At 36.3% G+C, this 24,424-nt stretch overlaps 1 protein-coding gene across 1 annotated transcript in view; it reads right to left on the reverse strand.

Annotated features, from left to right (window-relative positions):
* LOC123866462 (teneurin-a) overlaps positions 1-24,424 on the reverse strand; it is a 285,360-nt gene that overhangs the window by 72,623 nt on the left and 188,313 nt on the right. The gene's annotated exons all lie outside the window — the stretch shown is intronic.

Here is a 24,424-nt window from a genome sequence, read left to right on the forward strand (position 1 = left end):
ATTTTTATCGATGTGCGGGTCCGACTCGCACTTGGCCAGTTTCTTACACAATAAACGTAAACTTTGTATTTTCCCATATCCATGCTCATACACTCTTGTAGCTATTTACTGGCTATACGATGTTGTACATGGACATAGGTCGATTCTATTTCATAATTGCCTAACCCCCAGCCTGACACAATGTGCATAATATTCAAATTGGTTTCAATCTCGCAATGAAACACAATCCCATAATGAAGGTCGTTTCTGCGTCGATAAGCCATACTAATATTACAAATGCGAAATTGTGTCTGTCTTCTGTTAACTTTTCAGGGCTCATCAATATTATTGTAAATTGAAGACTTGAAAAGAGCAACTGTCGAGTTTCTAGCTGGTTCTTCTCGGTAGGAATACCGAGAAGAACCAGCTAGACCGGTAAGTTTCTAGAATATGTCTGCAAAATTTCATGGACTTTGGTTGCTTAGTATTCAAATGAAATTGGAACTACGATTGTATGAAACGAGTGACGGAGAGAGCCCTCTTAAGTAGTATCTGCGGTCTGCCTCGAAGGGCCTTAAGTTTAAAAGAAGTAAAAGCCCGAGTCAACTAAATTTACACTACTTCACCGATATAGGTTAGTAATAAGAAATACATACCAACATTTATAAATAAAACCACGTACGATTTATTTATGAATTCTATCAGCAACAGGATCTTTCCCTTCTTCAAAGTAGGGTTAACAAGAAACGACAGTGATAAAAAGTATTGATACAGTTTAGAGACGCATGTGCTTAATAAAACATAAGCGTGTAGTGGTAGGTATAAGTAAATACGATGCTGTAGAATGATCGGGTAAAACGAGCATACGGACAGACGGGACGTGTGGTATACGGATTCCTTGGCGCGTGACTTTCGTTCACGCGCCATCGACTTTTTGGTATGTACACGGTTATACCGTGTACCGAGACTTACGGACCTCGTAAAGTTCTATACACGAATACTTGGGACGTGTGACCTATAGCTTGAGCTAATTCAAACCCGTGTGACCTACTTAATCTAAACTTGTAAATAGAATTCGTGTACTTTAGATCGGTGACGAATAATTTATCAATAGATCAATAAGAGTTCAACTCTAGAATGGTTGGTTTTGGGCCTATGCACGTGTCATTTGATTATGTATAGAATATGAGATGCGGGCGATGGGGAGAGCTATGTTTGGAGTTTCTCGATGAGATCAAAACAGAAATGAGGAGATCCGTAGAAGAACCAGAGTTACCGACATAGCGCAGCGTTACGAAACTGAAGTGGCAATGGACAGGACACATTATATAGTTTGAAAAATTGATAGACGTTGGTGACCAGAAGATCCTCCAATAGGTGTTCAGACGATATCAAATGAGTCGTAGGGAGTCGCTGAATTCGTGGCGTGTGGAAGTCTCTACAAGAGGTCCTATACCCAGCAGTGGATGTCTGCCAGTTGACTATGAGGATAACTAGTTTTTGGAAAATAATAAATATGTACACGTAGCGTAGATACATGGTTGTACTCGTATCATGTACCCAGACTTACGGACATCGTAAAGTTCCATACACGAATACTTCGGACGTGTTGTCCATAAATTGAGCGAAATCGAACCCGTGTGACCTATTTCATGTAAACTTGGAACTATCAAACTATTCTTTAAGATAATAATAGCCTGGACTCGGAAAACATACATAATTAGCAGATTTTGGCATACTTATACGAGTAGCCTATTGTATGCTATTGTAGAACAAAAACTAAACATTAGTCTACATACAAATCTGATTATAAAATTAGTAAAAAAATTTATAACAAAATTTTCCAAGGAATTTTATAACAAAAATCACAAAATATTGACGAAAAAGATTTCTTGAATTATAATTTATCCGAGCTAGTATCATTATAACGAAAGGTAGAACGTTAATCACATTACGTAACAATACCAATATTAAATTATTTTGATATTTATGGCAGATTTAGTGAGCCCGGTGGGGTCGCGTCTCCCCGCTCGACGCCCGTCGGCTAAAGGGTTTTGTTTTCTTTATAAACAACCGTGAAGGTGCTGTTAACGACTCCACGAACAAATACGAAATTCGATCTACCATTACGCATACCAATAGCTCCCCTACGCCCGCCACCTCGACGTATTGTCTTCGTTCCAATCTGATCGCCTGTGTATTTACCCCGAAACTTCACTCACTATTGTATATACTAATCTACTTAAAACAACATCCACTTATGACAGCTCCCTGAAGGAGTATTTTCCAATTTGTTCGAGTTGATTCTGTATTACATTAAACCACTGAGCTATATCAAATAATTGTGGAAGGAAATGAATGAAACGTTGATAAGGATTCATAAAAAATTGAAGTGTCGTTATCGAAAGGATCGCGGCGTTTATTGCCTTGGCTCGAGATTTTCCTGACGGTATTTCAATTCAAATATAGGAACTCATAGGTATAGCTACTGGTAGGTATCTATTTACCACAACGCGGGTGAGATTACAAAACCTTATTCTAATGAAAAAATTTCAAACATGTTAAATGGTTGAAAGTACATTATTGAGCAATTTTTCTCCATATTCAAGAAACAAAACACTACGATATAGAGGTAGAAATAACTTGCTGGAATTGAGACTCCGTAGTGGATAATTGAGTAATACAAACTTACTTATTTCTTTACCTACAAATGTGTTATCAATACGAATTAATTAAGTTATCACAGCATTTTCTAAAATGATTTGGGGTTTGAGAATGTTCTTATTTTTATCAATTTGCTATTATGACACTGAAGTTATGTGTGACCTACTCTTTACACTATCTCATTAGGATACCGGTGGTGGCGTAACCAGTGGCGCTACCAACGCACTGTACCTATACAGCTCCATAGAGGGTACCTCTTGGTTGCGCAGCCAATGTCGTGGCAGCTGCCGGGAGCACCCGCTGGTGGCGCAAACACTAATAATATGTATATAAAAGTATGTCATTCGCTCATGTAGACTGCTAGTGTAAGGGGATTGTTCTCACCCTGGTGTCTGCTCTGTTGTTCCTCATTTAGTAGCTAAATACTCGCGGTGGCGCGACTGGTAGCACCGCCATGGTGTTCTTATTTTTTTTTCATTAATATCCATATTTTTTTGAGAATTACTTCAGATAATTGCATATTTTAACATTTCACAAAAATTCTAAATGTACATTAACTGGACTTATAAATAAAAAAGTCGCCTGATAAAAAGTAAGTAATCCAAGTATTTCTATCGAAGGTCCATGACGAGGCATAAACGTCAAGCAAGAATTTTGTTTGTCACCCGACGCTTCTCTGATCGTGCGATAAGCATAACCACAACGTAACTAATATTGAAATCTGTTCAATATTTTGTTTATAATAAATACATTTACATGTAAATCCTTATATATACATTATCGAGATTGAAGTGGGTTGTTCGTACCTGTATTGGATTTCCGAATAATAATACACTGTCAATGCAAGACGATTCAATCTTAAATTAATGAAATTACTTTTGGTCTTTATTTTGCATGGAATACAGGGAATATCACTATTTTTTTAGGGTAATATGACTAAACTTGTCTACGTGGAATATTTGTGGGAGAACTTATTAATTTTTATCATTACTTGCTATTGATATAATGTACCTACATAATATACTATATTAATGTAAATTTTTTAATATTTGCACTTAGATTAAAAAACGTGATACTGGAGAAGAAGAATAAGAACTTAAACTGATCTATCATTTATTACATGTACGTAAATTAAAAGTACTATACATACACACTATTAGGTATAACTGGTGAAAGTCCGTGCTTGGTAATAGAGAAGAGCGTCGAGTTAGGCTTTGAATGCATTCGTTAGAGGAGTTTCCACTAGCGCACCACTAATAGAGTGGCAAACTAAATCAAGCTGATTGTTTTGATGAATTAAAAGCCTCCGAGAGTCTCAATCTGATTTCATTATAAAGGGCACCCTGCCTCTATAGAGGGATTTTACTCTCTAACACTGGATATACCTATTACTTGTAACAAAGTTGGAAATTGTCTGTGATTCAAGTGAAAAGTCTAACAGAGAGTTTAAGTAATACGCATCAAGAAGCCTAATTTCGTTTGAAAGGCTATCAAGCGTGTTGCAGAGTTTTTTCGATGTCAAGTCAGCCCTTAACCGCAATCTCACCTGCGGGTGATTCACTAACTCAGTGTCTGACACTGAATCATGGCCACCGAGCTCATTTGACATTGGTTGGTTCTATATTGCTGCTTCATCAAATTATATTTTTTCGTAGAAAACCTTCAATGGACTGAAAATAAATGTCACATAAGCTCGGTAGCTATTTGTTCAGAATTAGCCACTGAGTTAGCGAATCAGTAAGCTAGTCATAAGTAACGATTCAGTCTAAGATGGAACCTGTCTAAGTTTAGTTGCCCATGACACTAATCGGCTACTACCTACGTGGAATCGTACTGGAACGCTGAATCACTGACGACAATTTAGGTGGTAAATCGTCATGGTCGAAGCCTCCTATAAGATGAAACTAAAAATTATTTGGAAATTATTCGTTCCCAAATTACTCTTGCTTACTATCACCTAGAGACCTCGCATTTAGAAGACCCTAATGCTCACAATTGTGTCAAGAAATTTGTCAAAACCTGAAAAAAAAAAAAAAAGCAACAATTGAAACTAACAAACGTTTGCACTTTTCGATAATTTGTTCTAACTAAAACAATATTATGTAGGGTAATTAAAGTTCTAATTCCATTAATACTCTGCTAGACCTAAGAGATTCAGTAGCTTGCTGGTTACATCAGTAATTTTCAACGGGCTTTGCCACGTAGAACGTCCATATTTTAATTTTTGAACTCTAATTTGAACTTTAATTTTTAGACTCTATGCTAAAGTTTTTAGTGCTATAATCTTTTACTCGCGTTTGCTACATTCTCTTGCAATAAACTATGGCTTTTTTTACGTTTTTTGCTAAAGAAAAAGTAAAACAGACGATTATATTTTTATACTAGCTGACGCCCGCGACTTGGTCCGCGTGGATTTAGGTTTTTCGAAATCCCGTGGGAACTCTTTGGTTTTCCGGGATAAAAAGTAGCCTATGTGCTAATCCAGGATATTATCTATCTCTATTCCGAATTTCAGCCAAATCCGTCCAGTAGTTTTTGCGTGAAGGAGTAACAAACATACACACACACACACACACACATACAAACTTTCGCCTTTATATTATTAGTGTGATGTGATTCACAGCAGCTTTTTGTATCAAAAAAGTGATTGGTGTCGTATAAAGAAGATACCGCGAGTTCCAAAAGATTTTTGAACTAAGCGAAAATAATATTAGGATAAAAATTGACGGTTCTATTGAAAGGCGATACTATTCAAGACAACTGTTAAAATAACAACAGCTATACTACCTATAAAGAAAAAGGCGCTGTAATATTGAATTTCATTATTTAGGTAGGTCCACTTGTTTAATCTTGAACTTAGTAGTGCCTAATTTTTGGCCCTAAGCATCTCTTTAGCCGATTTTAAGACGTTCTACTTTATAAATCATGTAGATAGATGAGCGATAATATTTATTAAATTAGTATAGATATCAATAATTTATTTTTCACTACCTAGCTAATGCCCACGACTTCCTCCACCAAGATTTAATTTTTTTTAATCCCATTGGAACTCTTTGATTTTTCGGAACAAAAACTAACCTATGACACTCTCCAGGTTGTTAACTAACTCGTGTGCAGAATCACGTCGCTCCGTTGCTTCGTTTGCAACGGAGCGATGATTGAAGGACAAACAATTGCATATACACAATGTACACCAAATACATTTTCGCATTCATTTGGATAGTGTCTTTGTTTCACTATGAGTCAGATAAAATCATTGCCACTGAACTGAAAAATAAGAGCATTGTTTAGTACTAGAACTAGAGTGTTGGATTAAAACTTAGATCTTCGATGTGTTAAATTTTTCTTTGATTACAGTAAAATTTTAAGTATTATTAGACCATAACGCGCCATCAAAGTTAACAATCTTAAAATACAATTTCGAAATTCAATAAAGGCTTTTTGATACATGAAATAAAATTATTGTATTTTGTATTGCTGGAAAAGTAAATGATTTAACCTTATATTGGTCTACGATTTATGTGGCATCGGGCTATTGTAAAGACACTGATTACCTTTTATGGAGATTTGGCGTCCTAGCACAGCGCGCCCTACATGCTCCGTTTACGTACACCAACGGGTTGTATGGACGTAAAAGTTTTATGCCTCTACCGCGTTTTACAGCAGGCCTTTTATTATTTAGTGAAAGGAGCGCCGGTGATGTCATAAATCTCCGCTCCTGCGTGAACTTTCGCCTCTTATCTCGGCAAAGAAATTATGGAACTTCGTGCCTTCTTCTAGACAAAGTGTTTGGCTTTTCCGAACAGCGGGTCACTCAAAGAGTTTTAAAAATTAATGAAGATTTTTCTGAGGCATCACAATTATTAGAAAATCTTTTCCTTTAGCGATGAACTCGGAATTTTTCCAAGATTATTTATCCATAGCTACATAGATATAAGGGATACTTGTGCCAGAATTTTACCATTATCGATAACGTGGGGTCGGGGGTTCGATACCAGGCACGCACCTCTAACTTTTCTTGTTATGTGTATTTTAAGCAGTTAAAAATAATATGACTTGCTTTAACGGTGAAGGAAAACATCGATGAGGAAGCTTATGGTAATGTTCTCAAAGTTTGTAAAGTTTGCCATTTGGATTCTCATTCCGAGAGGAAACTCGTGCTTAGTAGTGAGCCGGAGACGGGATGATGACGAAGATTGTATTGTAAGTAAAGTGTTTTTTACAAACATAATATTTTGTTCTACCCTATTAATATCTCCCATCTATGGTAAGCTTAATCACGGATATGATTTAAAGAGGTGTATCCGGTTCGGGCACGCCAACCGTAATTTAATTACTTACATGTAGAGCCTGTCACCGTGCCCACACAGAATCTATTTTAATATAAGATTAATGAATTATACTTACACAGTAACATGGACTGTTTTGTAATATTAGTCATGTAATTATCCACTCTAGTTATGCCGTCGTTGGTATGATTTTGTAGTTTATTTGAAGTATTTCTTGCTTTTCTAGGCCTCTTGTAATTATTATTATAGCTGTAACGTGGTGAATAGTGGGAAAATATTCCGTTTAGTATTCATTTTTTATTAGGTGATACTCATGACTATATCTGCGTGAATTTCGATTTTTTAAAAATCACGCTAAAACTCTTTAATTTTCCGGAATAAATGTAGCCAAGCTATCTACTTGCAACTTTGTAGCCCAAAATATTAAAGAGTTATCGCGGGATAAAAAAAATGAAGTCCACAAGGTTGAAATTGCGGGCGTTATCTAGTTACGAATAAAGTTGTCATGAATAAATTGAGAATTTTACGATTTGTACTCACTCGTCATAGAACTGCAGGCCAGAGGCGATTGCCAGAGGCACACAGAATTAAACTGATAACATGAAATTAACGAAGTCAACTCGTAAATATGTTTATTTCATCATCTATAAAAGTCACTAATTAATTAATTGAACAATGATTAAGTGTCGTCTTATGTGAAGTTGACCGGCCGCAGCCCACATCATTTGGGAGTTATAGACTAGTGTTATACTTATGTACGCGTAACTAAGTTGTCGTCGCGTGGCTCATAAAATTTGGACTTATATGACCGCAATGAACTCTAACAAGTTTACTATTTTATGATAGAATTATCAACATAAACATGCGGGTTATAAGAGATTAGAAGCTTTTTCATTAGTTGTAGAAAGGTACAATGGCATTTTTTCGTTATTTAACACCACATCGCTTCCAGTTTCATGTGCTTGAACAGCATAGGGACTATTTTCAGATACAACCAATAATATAACTAACTAGCTGATGCCCGCAGCTTCGCCCGCGTGGATTGGTCAGATCCCCTGCAGCATCAGGATTGAGGAGTTGGACTCCAAATTTTTTATGAAACAATGTCGCAAAGTTCCTCTATCGATTAAAAAAGAAATGACGCAAATCGGTTCAGAAATCTCGGAGATTTCGGTGTACATAGGTAGAAGAACACAACTCCCTTTTTGAAAGTCGGTTAAAAAAGTAGCCTATTTTACGCCCTGGTCAATCCTCTACTTGCGTGTGAAAGTCCCGTCAAAATCGGTTAAGCCGTTCCAAAGATTAGCCTTTTCAAACAGACAGACAGACAGACAGACAGACAGACAGACAAAAATTTTAAAAACGTGTGATTCAGTTATGGTATCGTTCAAATAACCATATGAGCTTAATATGAGGTAGTTATTTCGAAATTACAGACAGACACTCCAATTTTATTTATTAGTATAGATGACCATAAATTATAATGACTTTTTAATGACTAATATAAAACCAATCATATATGTAGTAGTTTTCACCTCGCCTCGAGTTTGCTTGAAATGTAAGATATTATTAGACAATCGGCGTATCGACACAATAACTTTGGTGTTTTTTGGGTTTTTGGTGTTCTCTTTGATAGGCTTTCTTCTACATTCATACTTACGTACAATTTAACGCAGTAAAACATATTATTATTTCGTATCCTAATCTAGTCACTATCCATATCACTACCCATATAATAAATGCGGAAGTAGTATGTTTGTCCTTCAATGATGCCACAGCGGAGCAACAGATTGAGCTGATTTTTTACATGGATATTATTTGAAGACCTGGACATTTGAAGAGTGACATTTGAGTAATATTTTAAATGTGAAAGTTTTGATGTTTGGTTTTCCTTCGTGCAACAGTGACTGAACTAATTTTGGTGAAATTGAAAATAGAGATAGATAGCTTACACCCTGAATTAACACGTGACTTCTTTTATCACGGAAAATTAAAGAGTTTCCACGCGATTTAAAAAAAAAACGGAATTCGCGGAAATCATCTAGTTTTCATAAAGTATTTGACAAAATAAAATATGAAGGAAAGAAATTTTTGGAATGGTTCCGCTAAGTAGGTTTTTTAATAATTTAGGTATACTGTTATTATGAAATGCAGTAAATAAACACTTTTGTTACTTCAATGCATTATTACTTAGCAGTAGCATATTATTTGTAGCACTAAATCTTGGCTCGTGGCTGCGCCGGCTAATGCACTCCTAGGCTGTAGATAAGCTAACAAGCCTCTTTGGGTGAACAAGAGGCAGGCAAACAATAAAGGCGACTTTAAGCATCGTGAAATATGGTAGAGACGAGGCGCGATAACTCAGTTGGCTAGGGCCGCTTCTTTTCCCCTAATTAGCCATTCAATTCCCGTAATCTTGTTTACTCGTTGGGCGGCTCGCGCTGCCCAGGTGCGATAATGGCCGAGCTATTTGCATGCCGCCATATTGTTTCCCCATGCTCGGCACTCGGCAGTCGCAGGCTCCGAGCCCGTGCGACCCCCTGTTGTTTTGGTTGAGCTTATTGGATCCGCTCGCGATTACTTTGTATTGATCCTACCGTCCATTATCTATATTCGTTTATTTTGCTATCGGTGTAATGATACCGGTTGATGTTCGCAAATCCAATGAGCTTTTGTATCATAATATGTTTTAATTTGTACATGTTGTTATTTTGCATCGTTACAATTAAACGATTGCAATTATTAACCCCCGACCCAAAAAGAGGGGTGTTATAAGTTTGACGTGTGTATCTGTGTATCTGTGTGTCTGTGTATCTGTGTATCTGTGTATCTGTGTATCTGTGTATCGGTGTATCTGTGTATCTGTGTATCTGTCTGTGGCATCGTAGCGCCTAAACGAATGAACCGATTTTAATTTAGTTTTTTTTGTTTGAAAGGTGGCTTGATCGAGAGTGTTCTTAGCTATAATCTAAAAAAATTGGTTCAGCCGTTTAAGAGTTATCAGCTCTTTTCTAGTTTTCTTGTAGAAAAGAAGGTTAGATAACCGTTAGGTTCATAATATTATGTCAATTGACAAATGTCAAGCTGTCAAGATGGACGTTGCCTAAATACATAATTATTTATTTGAAAATGATGTTTTGGAAAACTCAAATACTTTGGATCGTCGGGGGTGTTATAAATTTTTAATTTACACTTGTTTTTAGTTGTTTAATGGTTTAAATTATTTTCAGTAACAAATACCCATCACCGATTGTACAAATGTAATGCGATGATTCTTGGTTGAATATATTAAAATACTTATATGAATTCAAAACAAAAGCCATCAAAGGCTTTGAAACCCTTTGAGTGACCTGCGACACGACACATGTCCGCTCGATCAAAATGACCTCCCTCTACCCACCCACATAATACCTAACAAGTAGCTGGATATCACTATTGTTCTATTGTGTATACTCACTATGACAGCATAATATAGGGGACCACATTATTCTATTCCAGAGAAGTTTACCTAGCGCGCACGACAGCGCTATCCATATAAACATATTTTAATTTTCATTTGAATCTTAAACAATCAAACTTAATGAAAATACCAAGTATCGTTCTAATTATAGGCACCTGTGTCTGTAGTTTGCGGGATTTCCGTAAAAATGTGTAGTTTCAAAGTTTTCAGGGCTCAAAGATTTGTTCGTAATTTTTTTTTAATTTTAAAACTTTAAAACTACCTACACATATTCACAGAAATGTAAAAAACCATAGGCACAGATATCTATAATTACAACGATACTAGGAACTAAATTTCATTGGGTTTGATTTGTTGATATTCAAATGAGAACCAAACTACGTTTGTTTGGAGCAAGCTTAGAATAAAAATTTTGTAATGCACGAAGCCTTTATTTTATTCAATGTATTTTTTTTGAACCAAGATGTTTTACGGCATCACTCAAGAAAGTTGTGTGTTGTTTGTCGATGAAAGGTGAATAGATTGCTTCTTGCCACTTTCCTATTTGCACTATTTCCATTCGCTCACTTGAAAAAAGTTTACAACTTTTTATTTCATAGTAGGAAGGTACCTATGGCTTTATTGTGAAATGTCACGATTTGGTTATTTCTGACTACAATAGTGAGTACTTTTAGGTAATTATTTAACTTCCCAGTCCCAGTTTGTATGTAACTGCTACAAATATATCCGAGAACATGCAATAAATGGCAGTTTTCTCTTCAGTAATTTTCTTTAACGACTGTTAGTTGTTGAATTAGATTATCGCAACGTGATAGTCCATTACAGTAATTAACTAAGTTTAGATGAACCAACGAAGATTCTTGGATCGAACTTTTATCTTTTTCAAACAGCACATTTCTACTCGTTTGCTCAATAAATGAATTTCATAATTTTGTTAAAAAATCTTTTATCTATTTTCACACTAGCTAATGCCCACGTCTTTGCTCATGCGGTTTTAGTTTATTAAATATCCCGTGGGAACTCTGGAACTCTTTCATATTCCGGGATAAAAAATAGCCTATATCACTCTCCAGGTACAACTATAACCATGCAAAAAAATCACATCGATCCGTTGATTTCACTTTTTTTTATCATATCTCACACTTTAAAAATAAAATATCGGTGGTAAAACATAAAATGTTGTGATTTATGAATGTTACTTGGTACGAGTATAAACCATATTAAATAACGGTCTAATAGCAAAGAGTCTCGACCAACATCTCAAGTGGCTCTCGCTGGGCTATTGGATCAAGGGTCGGGTAAGACGGCGCGTATTATGACGAGGTTCCTCTGTGTGCAGCCGTGACCACCGGTTGCTCGGGCCTTGATCTGCTTCTGCATTCCGAACATTTATCATTAGGAGGATATTTGAAAATGTATTCTTGACTAGATGATGCCCATGACTTCATCTGCTAACTAGTAGTGGATTTAGTTTGTTATCCCGCGAAAACCCGTTGATTTTCAGGGATAAAAAGTAGCCAATGTCACGTCCTACCTTGAGATATACCAAATTGTATCTCTATAAAAACTTAAATCAGGAATAACTGGGTACAACTCAATCGTAGAGTTCCACTCTTCATCTTTCGAGTTTTCCCACAGATACTCTGGGATAAGATCAGTATCCAGATAAACTTGGAAAATAAAACATGATCCAAATACAAATTTTCGTCTAATCGTTAGAGCTGTTTCCGAGAAAGTAATTAGGTACAATAATTTATATCTATTAAGTATACCTAAGTACTTGATGATGGTACACGCGACGTCTCATTTGCGTGGATATACTTAGGTTTTCTATGTGCTCACGATTCAGAGTGTAAACTATCTCCATTCCATGTTCCAGCCAAATTGGTTCAATCATTGTGGCGTAAAGAAGTGTCACATTTATAATATTACTAAGCTAAGAATTGCTCTTTAATTTAAAAAGTAGGTACTAGATACAGAGATAGGAATCAGAGAATATCTAAAGTAAATCGCAGCTTTGCAAATGTAAAGATCCTACCCTCCACTATCAAGTCTCCGATTGAAATTCTCAACGTAATACTGAGACGCAAATGGAAGTCGATCGGGGCAGCTACGGGCGGTGTCTTCACCTTCCATAAATACATTACAGAACACGCTTTATTACTTCGCCATCACCATCCAATCCTATTAGGTCTTCGCGAACAGTTTTCCTTACCGTTCAGTTTAAGATGGCCATTTTTTAAAATAGTATTAGGGTTCGATAATGGGTTTTACAGAGGGCGTTAGGAGCGAGCGTCTGTATTATGTCGTAGGATTTAGCGAGCTCAAGCGATATGCTAAACTCTGGCGTGCTCGCTGACGTGGCGTCTGGCCGGCTATCGCTGTGAGGCGATAATTTTACGACGACGCTCCAAGACTTCCCCCATATTGCACGGTCCACACCTTGTAATTTCGCAGTTATAAAAGCTTTTTCATATTATTCAAACCATAAAGTTAAAGAAAACGATATTCTAGGTTTCTTGCGGCTTCTTCAGTATAATCTTCATTCCGACGTAGCATGAGAGACACTAGACTGTCTTACATAAAATTGACTGATTTTGTGATTCGCGGACACATAAAAATTATTCTCCATCACAGCGTTTTACTAATACATGCACAACTTACTCATGGCTTAAACACATATCTATTATTTTAGTTTTTAATCAGTAAGTGCCTTTATATTCAACTTTTTACTTTTTTTTAATTTTAATTAATAAGTAATATAAGCTTAAATTGGTTTAAGCATTTAGAAGTTATGGTGGAATAAATAAACTAACATACATATTACATGAACCCCGAACACATTACACTATTTTTTTTTGGGCAGTCGGGTAAACCTTGATTTATGTAATTGGATAGGGTGTAATTTAAATCCTTGTCCATAACATGGTCCACATTACGTTAATTCCTGTGGCTAAATCTCATACGATCAACGGACCTGTATAATTAGGGGTGACAACAATGCGCTACAAACACAATACGTCTGCACAAACCGCATGTCAATTTAATTTGACCCCCTGATTCAAGATGGCCGCTAACCCTCGTTCGAACAACGCATCGCACCTATAGAATATCCCTGAGGTGAGTACTTGCATGACAATAGTATTATGAAGTGGTGATAGCTTAGCGCTTAAAACGTTGGCTCTCTATTGGAGGGGATCGGCGGTTCGATCCCGAGCACGTATCTCTGATTTTTTCGGAGTTATGTTCGTAAGCATAATCACATAATAACGGTGAAGGATAATATCGATGACTATGGCCTAACCATTCTCATTCTGAGAGTGAGTGTTCAGTAGTGCGCCAGCGATAAATTAGTGATGATAATAATTAAAGATAATAATACCTCTTTTACTTAAAATCAAAAATTCAGTGTAGTTTGCCAAATCTGCCAAATCTGTGTCTTAGTAGTAGGTATCATGATTAATTAGATTTTTAAGGATACCTTACCTACTGTAAAATCAGAAAATCAGTTGCAAAACATTTGTAACTGAAACATATTGACAAAAATAATCCTCCTAATTCAACGTGGAATCTCTAATAACACAAGTACCTTACCTATTTGTATTTTGTAGAGTCAAAAGGGCTTGTTTCAAACTATGATATTTGAAAGTTAAAATGAATTTCATTGAAATTGTTTAAGTTTAGGAGATTAAGTAGTAAATCTCAATCTCGACGAACCTACTTACTTTGTATTAAATTTTTGAGTTATACCTACAGAACACTTAAATTCTTATGCCAAGGGCCGAATGAGAACAAGTTCTATTTTTGTGTCGTTTAAAGCGTGTTAAAAGGCATACATATTATTTTCTTGATAACAAAAGTAATAATATTTTTAGGAACATTTCTCTTCAAAGCAATACTTTTAAAGATCGTGTTGTTAGGTTTCTTGTTCAATTTTGGTTTCTTACTGGTATACTTAATTTCTTTTTTTCTTCCATTGCAATTTTGCCCTTGACTGCAGTCTCACCTGGTGATAAGTGATGATGCAGTCTAAGGAGGCTAATTGGAAGGGATATGGCAGTTTTATTAAACCCATATTGGTTTCTATACAGTATGAAGCATCATAATTTGAACGCTAAATTACTTGGCATAATTGTTTTGCCGGTAGGATGGTAACTACTAACTAGCCGTAGCCTTCTACCAGTCAAAGAGATATGTTGAAAGAGATATGTTATAAAAAAAATTGACGAATATTCTTCTTGAAAATGTCTTGAAAGAAATACTGTAAAAGACCCAATTAGTGGTGTTTCTTGTTCAAGTTTGGTTCCTTGCTAGTAGGATCAAACATTATCATCCCACGCGTGTCTTTAATTGACACATTTCGGTGAAAAACGGCGTGGTTTGTGTCAGTGTTCCTCTAGATTTATTTTATTATATTGCAGGATGAGGTCCTAACTCCTATGGTGGATCTCGCCGACGCCCACGTCTCATTGTATGTAAATAATACCAAGATACTATTGCTCGTAAATCTTCATAGCTTCAGAGGAGTGACAGTTTAACTGAAACTACGTTGTATCTGATTTATAGGTACAGGACCTAAACAATTCTTAATTTTTATTAAAAAACATTTAAATTTATTTATTTAAAAAAGCGGAAGTTCTCATTTCGGCCCGTTTTCCCGATTTCGAGAACTATTTGCAAATTTTTTTTACTCAATAAACGAAGCTCGTGAGATGGTTCCATAAAAATTCGACTCCTAAATAGGTGGAAGCTCTCGATTCGATCCGTTTTTTTTACATTAGAAGGTTTTGACGATTCAAAAATATGTACATTGTACATATTTGTAAAAGTAAATATTTCGAATTTTGAACTAAGTATTACGTCGATTTTTTCGATGGACTGTTTTGCAATTTTTTGTTATTAAATACAGGGTTAAATAATTACATAGTTTACTAAATCACATATAGATGGCGCTGTCCACCATTAACTTGCAGTGTTGCACATAAAAGTTTTGAATGTCTTGCGATGACTCGCAGTTGACCGGCTTTTTAAAAGAATTTTTACTATGTAATAATCCAATAATCAAATTGTAGCTCTCTAAGCATATTAAAATGAAGGTATTTTGTGAAATGATAAACTTTTGTAAGACGCAGACGCAAACGTTTTATGAGCAATTAGATTTGTAAATTATTTAAATATTTTTATCATTTTGCAAAGGGTTTAACAGGGCTCTCGCCGTCACTCGCTTCATACAATCGTAGTTCCAATTTCATTTGAATATTAAGGAACAAAGTCCATGAAATTTTGCAGACATATTCTAGAAACTAATATACAGTATAGTATACTAACAGTCTGTGGTGTTTTAGATTTTTCTGAAATATGTAGTTTTAAAATTACAGGGGCTCAAAGATTTGTATGTAAATTTTTAAGACCGCGTAACTTTGAAACCGAATATTTTAACAGAAATCTGGAAAACCACAGACATAGATAGCTGTATTAGTTTCTAGAATATGTCTGCAAAATTTCATGGACTTTGGTTGCTTAATATTCAAATGAAATTGGAACTACGTTTGTATGAAGCGAGTGACGGAGAGATTGCTCTTTCAACTTGTGCTTATCTACCATAGCGGTCAAGAGTTTATTCCTTTTAGAATCTTGAATTAGAACGTAAGAGGCCCTTGATCTCTCCGAATGAACTTCTCTAAATATAAAACTTGTCTCAAGTAATAACTCAAACTACAATATAGCCATCAAAAATATATCCACTTAAGTATTTATGGTTGAAGGTAAACAGTCGTAAATACTTTAACGAGCAAGATAAGTACCTATGAGTTATATTTCATTTATGAGTATGTATAGGCACTGACGCACTACTGTTATTTAGCACATAGGTAAGTAAGTATGGCGATAGGTGACTGTAATTATAAAACAGTAGGGAGTATTTGAATCATAAAAATATAAACTAAGTACTTATTTATGTAGTGCACTTAAAGTGGTCTTAGTAATATGTAACCTAAGAGTAGATACTACATACATCAAACTAAACTCAATACAGGTACTTTATTTATGCGCCTGCGCTACCAAGAATTGCACGCACATACAAACCTGTGTAACCAAATAGGTACCTTCGGGTTTAGGTACACTAGATTTCAAGTTTCAACATGGGGTTGTTCAAGAGGCAGATTACCTAACTAATTCTTTAAAACCAGCAACGCATTGGTGGTTCCTCTGGTGCTGCTAAATGCTCATAGGCAGCGGTGATCACATAACGTCACGTGACCCGCATGCTCGTTTGTTCGCTATTTTTATTAAAAAAATATATAAATTTGGAGTTTGTTATAACCCAGCGTCTAAAACCCAACTGCCTGATCGTGTATACTGAATATATCCACAAAAAGTGTCGAGAGATAAGTAAATAATGAAGACAATTAATGTCAACTTTAAACCATAGCGCATCCATAGCATCTTTTTATTAGGCAATAAGTACGTCGTCAATGCGTGGTTATAACTTTTGACTGCTATTTAAATCATATTCTAAGAACCTGGTAGAGCTTGGTAGAGCAAAGCGTGAGCTAGGTGAAAGGAATGAATAGGAATGGCAATTGTATGTTTGGTTCCAATTTCCGGTATCAAACTTTAGGTTTCGCTATTTGATTTGGTTGTGCCTAACGAAGTGGAATCTGGTTTTAATAAAACGACAAGAATATTTTTATTTTATTATATTCCGATACAAGTTAACCATTGACTGTGATCTTACCTGGTGTTATGTGAAGATGGAATCGAGCTTATTTGAGAGGTAGTTTCAGGAAACTGGTATGGGTTTCCGATCGATTTCTACGCGGCATCGTACCGGCAATCGGCATGCTGAATTGCCCTGCAGCACGGTTGTACCGGTATCGTTGTAAATTGTAATCGACGCGGACGGCCGAAACCTCCTATCGGTAATCCAACAAGCAGCTTTAATAATAACTAAAACGGTTTATAATCCGTCTTTCGTTTCGGATTTTACTATTATTTGTGTTAAGTGGCTAAGGGGCAGGGCATATGGTCCGAAAAACCGGAAGACTTTGGGGACCCAAAGTGCTCAAATGGCAGCCACGCACCGGAAAGCTCAGTATTGGAAACACCCCTACGACATCAAACGAGTCGCAGGTGGCCACTGGATTCAAGCGCCATGGTCCAACACCGTGGCGTGTGGAAGTCCCCAATAGAGACCTGCAGTCCAGCAGTGAATGCGTTAATGATGACGACGATTATGATGATTATATTTTGTGGCCTATTTTCACATTTTCGGAAAAATAAAGCGGAGAAAGAAGGAAGATTTAAGTGTTAGCACCGAATTATTCAGTGCTATTTTCGCAAGAGCTACACAATGGCGTCTATTTTCGAATTAAGAGCGCGGGAGCCGGTCAATGGGCGCGAACGATATTAAATTGGTTAAATTGCTTTGCCCAGCTTGCCTCTGCAACTCCTGGGAGTCCAGTTGTCGGTTACAAATTACGATGCGGCCCCATAATGTATCTGCGTTATATGCATGTACTAGGTAATCCTTTCGTAATGAATACCTAGTAGGTAAGCACCTTCATAGTTGTCTTCATATAGGTGCATTATGGTTATGATTAGATTCTTTTAAGCGGGAGTGAAATAGTACTGTCAAAACTTTGTTAGTATATGCAGTAAAATCAAAGGCCATGGGTTAATAAATATTTTAAAAAGACCTATTTCGTTGGTAAATACATATTACAATAAAAATTGACAATCCAATCATAGATGAGGTGAAGCTTTCCACACGAGTGTTGCCCTTTTCAGTGTTGGAAGGAATTGAATAGTTACACTATATTATGCAAATCTATTCACTTAGAATGCGATGGCGTCGTGTGTCTACCAAGTTGATGGATACAAACAGGACCGAAAGCAATCAATCAATCCGATGGAGCGTCGCGCGATAATTGAACTCTTCCCTCGCAAAGCGATTCAATAGTTAATTACAATCGCAAACCAAAAATTACATGCGGCATTTAACCGTAAGACCCTTCACATATCACGGAGTCGGATCAGTCAACGATCTTGCCGGATGGAGGATTAAGAGGGGTTTATTCGTAACGCGCTCCAGAAAACGCAGTTTGGCTCTCTTTTGTATATTAACCAATCAAACTCATGAAATTTAGTAAAAACGTTCTAAGAGCTAATATTATACATATAGGAATTATGTGTCTCTAGTTTGCCTGAATTTCCTTCAAGGTATTTTATACAAAAGTTACATGAGCTCTAGTTACATACAAATCTTTAAACTGTGTAACTTTAAAATTAGGCACGTTTACGGAAACCTAGAAAACCACAGAGACAGTTTATTGAGTTTGATTAGTTAATAAATAAATACCTAAGTATAAATGTTTTATTTCGATCAACAAAATGGATCATAATATTATTAGTGTGAGTTCAAGTAATTTAAACCTATTTGTTAGTAAAACTTAACCTACTAACTAACTACTACTAACTAACTAAACTAGGACAGAATCGATTTGCCAACACGTGAATCAAATAACAGTGTTTCAAGTAGGTACTGGAAGTCGAAACTGTCAGCAAATGCCCTCAGGACGCCATTGGAGCTGGACCAACCTCTACGCAGCAAGGAGGTGCACCGCTTTCACCTAGTAGTTTAATTAGTATTCAAATGAAAATGAAACGACGTTTGTATGGAGCGTGTGACGGTGAGACCGCCGTAAACTGAGCTAACAATGAGGGTCTGGCGGGAGTGGACGTATTAATAAAGGTCGTAGTGAATGCAGCACTTACACGGTCCGTCGGGAGCTGAATGTGTGACTATCGCGACGGAGCAAATCGAATCGGCGCGGCTCGCCGGTCTGCACGTGCTGAATTTACCGTTTGATCAGTTATCCTCTCAGGTAGGTACGCAGAGACAAACGAAAATTGCCCATAGAGGTTTAGGGTTTCAATTCCATTGTGTCCAGATTTAATCTTCTTAGATGTTTTGTTCATTTCAAGTTGGTTTTGGATCTTCGCATAATCGAATAACCCATAATAATTCATAGCCATATTAATATCATGTGCGTTTCTTTGTGTGTCTATTTGTGTTTGTAGTTGCCCGTCCGTTTAACCAATTATGACGGGTACCGAGATAGTTTACATTCCGGCAAAGGACATAGGCTACTTTTGGTCCTAAAAATCAAAGAGTTCCCGCGGGATTTTTAAAACCTGAATCCAGAAGCAGGATCTAAGTTGCGGGCATATATACTAGGTAGAGAGATAAATTGTTACCCCGCAATATCAAGGAGTTCCCACGAGATTTTTTAAAAACCAGGGAACCGCAGAAAGTCGCGGGCGACATCTACCTCCTTCAGTTGTATCGAATATAATATTTAGGTTACAAAATTTCATATTTTGAAAACATACTTCTCTCAAAACACACAAAGGAAGAAATGTAAGCGAAGATTACCGATAATGATACGTATTATCGAAGTACTGGAAAGACGGGCGATGCTGTCGTATGCAAATCGGTGCACTTTGTTGAATGCCGTCGATAATGACGTCTATTATTTTAACGATCTGTTTATTTGCATTGCAAGTATTCTCGCTCGATCCTATTGTCCATTAAATTGATTATGGAAAACTGAAAACTATAAGCAAGCACCTTGCTCTACCATTATAATAAAACAACGTTTAATACCCGCGACTTTATTTGTAAAGGATAGGTTTTTAAAAATCCCGAGGGAAATCTTTGTTTTTCTGGGATAAAAAGTAACCTATGTGTTAATTCCTCTGACATCAATGGTATAAGCTATATTATCCATTTCCGAGCAAATTGGTTCAGTCATCGTTGCGTGAAGGAGTAGCATTTTTTTTTTAACTAAATGGGATTGCGCTTGACTGCAATCACACCAAGCAGGATATGATGCGACCTAAGGTCACGGTAATTATAGATAATATTACCGTGCTAAGGTGGAGCGCGCCTGCGCAGAAGGTGCCTATTCACTCTTCTTTTAAAGGTACCAACATGAGTTGCTAGCGGGAAAAACGGAAGCCGGAAGGGCGTTCCATATTCTAGCAGTGCGTATCAGATTTTCACATAATATATTATATGATAGGTATATCAAAGGTTGCACAATGTATCATAATATTATCATTATCAATACACAATGATATTGACTGCATTGGAGCATATTCAAAATACATTGAATAAGTAGATCATATCTCCTACTACCTACATACCCGATGAAGCCTCAATAGTTAAACTCGACAGTTTTGGCTTTATGGGACAAACAGAAAGGTCGTCGTCGGTTTATATCCTGCTCTTTGCACTATTGCTGTATTTCTAGTACAAACTTTGAGCTTAGTGTGATGCTCCATCGATCGGTTACCGGTTGGTACAAATTGTGAAATATTCAATAAACCATTTTCGATTTAGGTGAGGTAAGTCTAGTAATAGACAGTAAAGAGTATAGCCGAAACAAATAGGATAAGTAGTACGTCGTGCTCTTTCGGATTATCAAAATCAGTTCAATGTCTAATGTTATCTAAACAAAATAGATGTAGGTACTTAGGTGCTGAAAGTTCTCAGTTCTTAATCAAAATTTGTAGGAGGTGAACTTTAAGAATCACAAGTCTTATGTTTACTTTATTTTTAAATAATATAACATAAAAAATACAGATGTCAAAATCCATAATGGAATTCCAGTCTCCCACAAAGTTGAAATAAAGTTAGTCAACGAGAATGAAATAGCAACAAAACAATATCGAAATTATAATAGATTTTATAAAAGTTTATACAATATCTCGTATTTTGTTCGCCATTGTTTGGAGTAAAAGTGGAAAGTTGACGTTGAAACGAGAAGTTCCATTGAAAGTCAATTTTCGAAGTTGTTCGGCATGGAACGCGGGGCGCATCGTGAACGGGACGCCTCCGCCCTTTGCATACTAGTCTCCGCTGAACGTGATCCTGAATAACATACAGCCAGAAATAGCCATGTCGCTGTCGGAACTGATCAAACCATTGATAGCGTTTTTGCCTGCGATGCGTTTTTTATAGAACAGATTTTGTATTTATGTTTAGTAATAAAATTTATTCCCTGCACCTACCTACTACAGCAGCTTCATGATTTGATAATAAAGTTTTAGGAGTTTTGTGTAACCGATTTTAATGAAAATTTGGTACACAAATAGCTTTCGGGGAAGGACGTAGGTCACTTTTTATCCCGGAAAAACAATGAGTTCCCACGGGGTTCTTAAAGGCCCATCCATTTAACCGATTCATATGAAATTTGATTTATATTGATACCTCAGTGAAAGCATGAATACGAAACTCTTCTCTAAATAAGTGTAATTCGTAAAAAACCCCCATCCGTAATAATTAATGATTCATCAAACTACAAAGCTCATAGATGTTACAAAATGACAAAAAGCTGAATGTGGTGTTACAAAGTTGCTGTATGCTTGATGTGCTTTATCGCTATTTGTCTTTCTATCTCATAGCGAGGTAGGCTTTCTCTACTAATGAGAGTGTTTGAAACCTATCCAACATCCGTCTATGTAGACCCGCACTTCCATAACAGGCATTCAGGTTCAGATAATAGGCATTTCTGTAGTCAGATATAGCAGAGCAGAGATAGTCAGAGCATAGCTTGCTTTGAAACACATGGCCATAATACCAAAGGCATATTTCAAATTTTCGTTAGTCTAGGAAATTCCAGCTCGGTTAATTATTTTGAAACCCATCTAAGGTTTATATTATTGTTAGGTACCTGCTAGTATTTTTGAAGTGATAATATTCAGGCGCGATGGGCAATTTTGGGACGTGTAAAAAGTTTAAGTTCGCGTCACTGACATGGCCTATTAATAGTGCTGGGAGTGCCGATATATGTAAAAATTGTGTAGTTTTAATTTAATGCTGAAAATTAAGTTCTAAAAATCTAAAAATAAAAGAATTGTTATTCATACTTTAAAGTTTTCATTTCTGTCGCCACTGACTGCCATTTTAAGACATTTTATTATTTTTACTCTCACCTTTTTGTAAATTATTTAAGGGTCAGTCAGTCAATAATCGTCGCAGTAAATTATTGTGATTTTTATTAGAATTCCGTAGTAAAACTAGGGACCCTTACAGTTTCGTCCAGTCCATCTCCAGTCCAAAATTCTGATGAATTTTTACATAATAATATGTAAATACTTATTACGAAAATTGCTATCTTAATTGAATGTGCTTTTCTGAATTTCGTTCTTATCAGATAACTGGCTTGAAGCTCGAGTCAATTTTATGAAAAACATTTGTCAGAATGACTGCGCACTACATTTTATTAATTTTAAGATATCACCCGGAGTTATATTCCTCATTGCTGAAGATTTAACCCCTTCTATTTATCATGTAATGGTCGTTTTTTTAGGATAATAATTCGATGGGTTTCAAAATCCTTCCGCATAGTCAAGACAAATACCACAGAAAAGCTACACTGCGACAATACTGACCATTCAACCGAAACCCTGTAGGTGTTCCTTAAGTTTAACACTTCTAAGGTTTATTGAGGATGTGTAGGTCGTAGAGGGCAGATGGCAGACGCGTGCGCTTCCGTTTCCTATTGCACTGTATACCGTCACTTCCCCGAACAAAAGACAGGTGGTCGTGATCAATAACGATTTGAAGCTGGAATGTTAATTATAGCTTATAATTCTAGAGAAAGTCGTAAGATTTTCTATATATAAAATACACATTTACATATTAATTAAAGTAGGTACATATTATATGTAATATCAAACAAAGTGATGCACCTATTATAAGTTCTACGAGTGGCTACATGAAAATAAATACATTTCATTTGAGTTACGTCTGCCAAATCTTATGAATTATGAGGAAAAAGATTTTGAGTCAACGTCAAAACAAGTGATATATTTTGCTTGCTTAAAACGCACACAACTCCGAAAAGTTAGAGATGCGTGCCGGGGATCAAATCATGGATCCCCCGACTAGGAACGCGACCTCTTAACCACTAGGCTATAGTCAGATAGTCACTTACCTATTATATTATAATATGAGTTATGACTAACCAAAAAGAATAGCCCTATATCAACAATTACAGAAGTAAACAGCTCTACACAGAAATAATTATTATTATCGATCCATCTGAAATGTTCGTCTTTCACTCTATAAATATCATCCACAATGGTAGGTAAATCCCTTTGTTTTCTATATATGGTAAAGCAACCAATGTATTCATTGCACAGCACGAAAAATAATGGATAAAACGAGTAACGGAAGTGTTGTTTGTAAAACATTTTATTTTAATCACTTCAAACACACACACTCAAAGTATTGCTCTGATATTCGATGCTATAGGTAAGTTATAGTTTGCAAAATGGTATGTATTTGTATTAATCATAGATAACGTGGTATCAAATAATGTTATCCACTAATTACGAAGAACAGCTTATTTATCTGGTATTACATACAAAAAGATCGTAGATCATACAACCACGTGTTTATACAAAAAATACAAATGGAGTAGGTAATCCACGTACAATTTTTTAATCCCAGTCATCGCCAGCGTTAAATCCGTTTGCAGCCCCGGGCCTTCTCCAGTGAATTTCTTCATCTTCTTTTCCTGTGACTATGCCCTACAGTTTGCAATTCGACGACTTTTGCATTGGGGAATCTGAAACGCATTAGTTGTTGACTGTCAACATATCAGTGGATCTATGTCAGTTATAACTGGCTTTTCTCTCTCTGATTTGATCACATAGACATAATATTCCAAAGCATGGCTGTCTGTCTGTTACGTAAATAAAGATAATACACAATAGATACTTGAGGACCCTGTAACTACTTTGTCAGAGAGCAGAAAAAGAGCAAATTTTCAGCGGCTGCCATTGCAGCGAGGAAAGCGAGTCCGTGTGTTGTTGCAATTTCAAAAATTCCCATTATCGTGGAGCGCGAACAGTGGAGATGGAGGAATAAGAAACTGCGGACAATAGTGGCTGAGTGTGTGCGGCGACCAGGGCTGACACTCTTGATAAACGACGAGTAATAAAATGAGCACGCTGTACC

Source organism: Maniola jurtina, chromosome 6 (assembly GCF_905333055.1).
Source record: "Maniola jurtina chromosome 6, ilManJurt1.1, whole genome shotgun sequence".
NCBI classification, from domain to species: Eukaryota; Metazoa; Arthropoda; class Insecta; order Lepidoptera; family Nymphalidae; genus Maniola; species Maniola jurtina.